The following is a 6,351-nucleotide window of genomic DNA, read 5'->3' as shown; positions in this document are numbered from 1 at the left end:
TGTTGCTTTACTGATGGGGAGAGTGTGTGTGTGTGTGTGTGCTGTTCATGTGAGACTGGCCATGTTGCTTTACTGATGGGGAGAGTGTGTGTGTGTGTGTGTGCTGTTCATGTGAGACTGACCATGTTGCTTTACTGATGGGGAGAGTGGCTTACAAATCCCAATAATGAACTAAAGCACACACACACACACACACACATATTCAACAAATGCTCTAATAGGCTTGAGAAGCAACATGAATTTCCCTCACGGGATCAAAAGAGTATATATACTTACTTATACTTACTTATGATGTATGTGAGACATTTGCAACCATGTTGAATGTTTTAAAGGCAGCTTGTCATGCCCCCGTTTACTTTCTTCCCACATTAACCCTCCTGATGACAAACTTGAGCCTGTGTGTGTGTGTGCTAGTGTTAATGACATTATGCTGTTCGTGTGTGTGTGTGTGTGTGTGTGTGTGTGTGTGTGTGCTAGTGTTATTGCTATTATGCTGTTCATGTCTGTGTGTGTGTGTGTGTGTGTGTGTGTGTGTGCTAGTGTTATTGCCATTATGCTGTTCATGTCTCTGTGTGTGTGTGTGTGTGTGTGCTAGTGTTATTGACATTATGCTGTTCATGTCTATGTCTGTGTGTGTGTGTGTGTGTGTGTGTGTGCTAGTGTTATTGACATTATGCTGTTCATATCTGTGTGTGTGTGTGTGTGTGTGTGTGTGTGTGTGTGCTAGTGTTGTTGACATTATGCTGTTCATATCTGTGTGTGTGTGTGCTAGTGTTGTTGACATTATGCTGTTCATGTATTTTTGTATTGTTCTGTGTAGCCTACGTCTATTATGGACCCCTCATGCTGGTGTTGATGCCTGGTGTCCAGGGTGCGATTTGTAGGGGGGGATGGTGGGGATTTCCCCCCCTCTGGTTTTCCTATCCCTACCTCTGCTAAATTATTTTTATCCCCGGTGGGGACAACATTTATCCCCCTCTGCCCTTCATATTGATTAATGCTACTTAATATAAGTAAAGCGCTGCAACGTGAGAACAGTCTAGTAGGCTACATAATAATCTGACATCAGAAACGCACCGTCACCGTCAGCACTCATGCTGCTGACACAGTGGCTGCGTGATAACTTAATTTGGCCTTGATCGTGCAGGACATTTCAGAATGTCGAGTGTGTAATCCATCATAAATGGTTAGTTCCAATGGAAAAGTTAGCTGGACAAATGAAAGAAAACGAGAAGGATTCAGTGAAGCATAATAATGTTTTAGAACCTTCAAAATTAGAAAACTGATGCAACTGAGATGGAGGACAACTGCACGTAGAGTAGAACGTAGGCATATTGTCCGAAGGAACTTACATTAAATTAGGAGATATTTGCTGAATGTCACAAAAAGTGTTACAGAAATTGCTTGGCATCGCTTATTCAATGGCTCTCTACCGAAACACCTGTAGTTTTCGGAGGACGAACGAGAAAGCACTCGTTTGATAATTCAGCCAGTAGGCTAGGCATAGTAGACAAATAACTTTTAGAAATAATCTGTACTGCAAAAACTAATGTTGGAGGGTATTTAAACTATCTAGCGGGTGTTTTAACAGCTGCAAGAAATAGAAGCTTCATGGTCTTTATGTTCTGGTACGTAAATTATTTTCATAAAACGTCAAGTTGCCCTATAACTTTACTCTCCAAACTCTTCACTGCACTGTAGGCAATTAACTGACAGTATGATAGGCTATTTATTTTCTGTAGGCTACAATGAACACATTTATGTTTTCAACTTTTGCAATATTACGCACTTGGCTACTGAACGCAAATCAGCAGGAGAGAGAATGCACGTAGCCTACGCAGCGTGTAGCGCAATGTGTAGGCTATTTGGTTACCAACTAACACTGTTAGCCAATTCAATAACTTAAGACTTCAGTGCCATCATATACAACGTTTTTTTACACAACAAATACATAAAGGATGGAGGCAGCAAAAGTAGAGAAGTCATTTCAGATGGAGCAAGAACAAGGTGAATTTGTATGCTTGTCAAAACGTAGTCCTACCCTGCATTAGAGGAGCTGATCATCATACCAAGCACACTCGCTGTTTAAAGCCATACACCACGGTAAACTAAAACTAAAATGTTACAAAGGTGGCAAAAATAATATAGGGTATTATTAGCCATGACATTACTAGGCTGTGAATCGTTCGTTCATTTTTTTTTTTTGTGGTGGGGGGGGGGGGGGGGGGGGTTACAAACTTATTCAAAATCATCCCCCCTCTGGTTTTTACACAAATCGCACCCTGCTGGTGTCCGACATTCTCCTGGTTAGCAGTGAGTCAGGGCCTGGAGATCAGATCATGTCGAAACCATCACACTAACTTCCCTCTTCTAGATTGCCCCTGAAACTGATACAGGCTACACATTTCAGTTTGCTTCTTGGTGTTTTATGCCCCCAACGTTGTCTTCAAGGCAGGCTGCCTGGAAGGCGCTACGGTTAGGCATGGGTTAAGGTTAGGGTCAGGGTTGGGGTTAGGCATGGGTTAAGGTTAAGGTTGGGGTTGGGGTTAGGTTTAGGATTAGGTGCCTTTAAGTCAGCGGTGGCAGCGCTGCCTGGAAGACGACGTTGGGGGCATAAAACACCATCAAGCTTTCAGTTCACCTTTAGTCAGATCAGTTCTAAAGCCTTTCCCGTTTTAATACTGAAATCACTGCACACGTTACTAGACTGGCCTGTCAGTCTGCTAAGCGAGGCTGTGCCGAGGCTATCTCGCTCTGATACAGGCTACCCATGCAGGCTGTGGCCTACATCCAGACTATTCCACCTTTTAGCCTGATGTGATTTTAGAGAAAACAGGATGCCAACGGTCTAAAAGAAATCCAGCTCAAATCCAGATGAAGACTCCACGAGGGGCTGTGCGTGTCGTCAGATGTTGTTGCGCGCGGCCTGGCGCGCTCTCAGACATCCTTGGCTATCTGATCTGATCTCCGGTCATCTCGAGCCTATAAGCCAGCGCCAACGAAAATGTCGGTAGCGGCCCCTTTAAGGGCGACGGGCTGCTGTTAAATAGATCAGAGAGACGCTGCCGCCCCCAAAGCAGAATGTGTGTGTGTGCGTTTCCGATGAGCCTCTGTTCAGCCCACACGGAGGGAGAGTATGGAGATTATGTAGCCACCGTCGTCCTGGGAATTTGACACCGTTCACCGACGGCTCTGATCTCGGGAGAGTCGAGCGGTCTTGTTGAAGGCAGCGAGTCACTGGGAGCTCGGATCCGTGAGAACATTGGAGTCATGCACTGAATGGACCCGGGGTGAGTGTGTGTGTGTGTGTGTGTGTGTGTGTGTGTGTGATTGTGCACTGACTGGCTACGGGCGACCTGCTTGAGTGTAGCCAATGCTACAGCGGCTGCCGTGTTTACGCACTAAAGTCGATCTGATCTCGTTGGTAATTCGTTTCATTGAGTGTCCTCTAAAGCGTCATAAATCGCTCGTAATTCGTTTCATGGGAGCCGTAGCCGACAAGAGCCGCTGCGCGCGGATCTGCTCAGGTGCAGCTCTGTTGCTGAGCCGTCTCCGCGAGCCTCCGCTAGCCAGCGTCCTGGTGCTGAAACAGAATGGTGTTCACAGAGATCTGCCCGTGAACGCGATGGCGGAGAAGAACACTTCGTCATGTAGGGCTGAACAGCCGCCACAGACATTGGGGGTCGGCGCACGGGACTTGCCCGTTAATCCCGTTAGCAGAAGGGCTGGAAGGCGATCTGGGCTAATTGTACAGGCGGGAGTTAAACACAGCTAAGTGAAGCCCCATTCCCAGTCATTCCTCCTGTCCAATCGTCCACTCTGTCTGGCGCAGAGAGGAGTCGGCCGTTGTTCCGGCAGCTGTTGTGTATTGGGCGAAGACGGAGAGCTGGGGGTGATGGATGCTCGCGTCTGTTTGACGACCTTATACCGAATACGCAGCCCACAGAGCGAGCCCCGGCCCCGCGGGCCCGCCTGCAGCAGAGCCGTTCCATCCTGCATAGCGCTGGGATGCAGCGGCCTGGACGGCTACGGGCATACACCTTAGCTGGGGTCGATGTAGCCGACATCATCATCGATGGCCAAGGGAGTTAAGGTTGTGCAAGTAAGGGGGCAGTCATGACACCTTCCGTGAATGGGCTCCATCTTGTCAAATAGGGCTGTGTTATGAATGGATTCTATTTCCATTCATTACATTTAGTGAGTGTGTGTGTGTGTGTGTGTGTGGGCGATGTTATTTGTATGTGTGTGTGTGTGTGTGTGTGTGTGTGTGTGTGTGTGTGTGTGTGTGGAGGGACACATCCCTCTAAAGTTCAACTAAACGATTTAAGATACTGCAAAGTCAGGGGCAAGGCCAAACATCTCTCTTCCTCTTTCTCTCTCTCTCTCTGTCTCTCTCTCTCATTCCTTAAAGAGACAGATGAGAGGAGCAGATAACAACCAAAAGAGAGAGAGAAGAGGGCTGTGGAGAGAGAGAGAAGAGAGAGAGATGAGGGCTGTGGAGAGAGAGAGAAGAGAGAGAGAGAGAAGAGGGCTGTGGAGAGAGAGAGAGAGAGAGAAGAGGGCTGTGGAGAGAGAGAGAGAGAGAGAGAGAGAAGAGGGCTGTGGAGAGAGAGAGAAGAGAAGAGGGCTGTGGAGAGAGAGAGAGAGAGAGAGAGAGAAGAGGGCTGTGGAGAGAGAGAGAGAAGAGAGAGAAGAGGGCTGTGGAGAGAGAAGTGTGAGAGAGAGAGAAGAGGGCTGTGGAGAGAGAGAGAGAGAGAGAGAAGAGGGCTGTGGAGAGAGAAGTGTGAGAGAGAGAGAAGAGGGCTGTGGAGAGAGAGAGAGAGAGAGAGAGAAGAGAGAGAGAGAGAAGAGGGCTGTGGAGAGAGAGAGAGAGAAGAGGGCTGTGGAGAGAGAAGTGTGAGAGAGAGAGAAGAGAGAGAGAGAGAAGAGGGCTGTGGGTCTGATAGCAGCAGCTCCATGTTTGTTTTTATCAGATAACATTCTCTTTTCTTTCTTTCCCTCACACACACACACACATGTACGCGCATACACATACACACATTTCATTGCTCTGGCTGATCCGTCTGGCCCCTCCCATTCAAACAGATTTCCATTCCGCCCAATCACAGTCATGGGTTTCATCAGGTCCCATTCCACAGGTGCACAGGGGGGATTTCTACTGTATTCTATGGGGGGGGGGGTCTACTGTATTATTGTATTTCATGGGGGGGGGGGTCTACTGTATTACTGTATTTTATGGGGGGGGGGGGGTCTACTGTATTACTGTTTTCTATGGGGGGGGGGTTTCTACTGTATGCTATGGGGGGGGATATTTTCTTGAACAGAACAGATAACTGCATGGAAAGCTTTCATTGGCAAGAAAGATCCTGACTGTACTTCCAACAAGATTTGGTAAAAGTTTCATATTCTAACTAAGGAAAACTCCTGCGGTCTAAAGGGCAGTTTACACCAAGAACTATAACGATAACTATAAATAAATATCGTTCTCGTTAATATGAATGACGGCGTTCACACATAAACTATAACTATAAGGACATGAAGAACGATATCGTTGGGGATCACTTTCAGAGTGATTCTGAGAGTGATAAAAAGCTAACAGCCAATCAGAACCCATCACATTTCAGCCATCACATTCACTAACACAAGGCGAGACTTAGCTTATCGTTGTTCAGTGTGGACACTTTATTGTTATGGTAATAAGATAAGATAACAAGATAAGATAATACTATATTTGTCAGACTGGTCCGAAATCTGTTTTGTCGATTACCGAATGCAGCACAAGCTACTGTCCATGGGCACAAAAAGAGGAAAATTCAAGCGTCCAGGTTTGTTTGGAGATGTAGTTTTGCAGCAGTAATCTGGAGAGAGCTCATGGGAGGCGTAGTTTTGCAGCAGTAATCTGGAGAGAGCTCATGGGAGATGTAGTTTTGCAGCAGTAACCTGTACTGAGTAATCTGGAGAGAGGTCATGGGAGATGTAGTTTTGCAGCAGTAAGGAGCTGTAAGGGGATCATGAAATTTCCCTGTTTAAAGCTCCTGTCCTGTGTTTTTAGATTTTTGTAAGTGTGTGTGTGTGCATGCATGACTCTGTGTGTGTGTGTTTGTGTGTATGAATGTGTGTGTGCTAGTTTGTGTATGTTGTGTATTGTGTGTGTGTGTGTGTGTGTGTATGAGTGACAGTGTATGTTGTGTATTTTGTGTGTGTGTGTGTGTGTGTGTGCATGTATGCATGACTGTGTGTGTACGTGCATGTATGCGTGACTGTGTGTGTGTGTGTGCATGTATGTGTGACTGTGTGTGTGTGCATGTATGCGTGACTGTGTGTGTGTGTGCGTGCATGTATGCGTGTGTG

At 46.6% G+C, this 6,351-nt stretch overlaps 1 protein-coding gene across 3 annotated transcripts in view; it reads left to right on the top strand.

Annotated features, from left to right (window-relative positions):
- Nucleotides 1–2,750: 2,750 nt before the first annotated feature.
- The window catches only part of sh2b2 (SH2B adaptor protein 2), a 27,674-nt gene continuing 24,073 nt past the window's right edge, over nt 2,751–6,351 (top strand). For all 3 annotated transcript variants that reach the window (XM_076290033.1, XM_076290031.1, XM_076290032.1), the window contains exon 1: nt 2,751–3,290. The gene's annotated coding sequence lies outside the window, so the exon portion shown is untranslated. The remainder of the gene's footprint in view (nt 3,291–6,351) is intronic.

Source organism: Alosa pseudoharengus, unplaced genomic scaffold (assembly GCF_046254945.1).
Source record: "Alosa pseudoharengus isolate Yale_2024_CS ecotype anadromous, Long Island Sound unplaced genomic scaffold, YU_APseudo_1.1 YU_APseudo_1.1_scf_18, whole genome shotgun sequence".
NCBI lineage: Eukaryota > Metazoa > Chordata > Actinopteri > Clupeiformes > Clupeidae > Alosa > Alosa pseudoharengus.
Note: the sequence above shows the minus strand (reverse complement) of the source record. Positions and strands in the feature narration are given on the sequence as shown.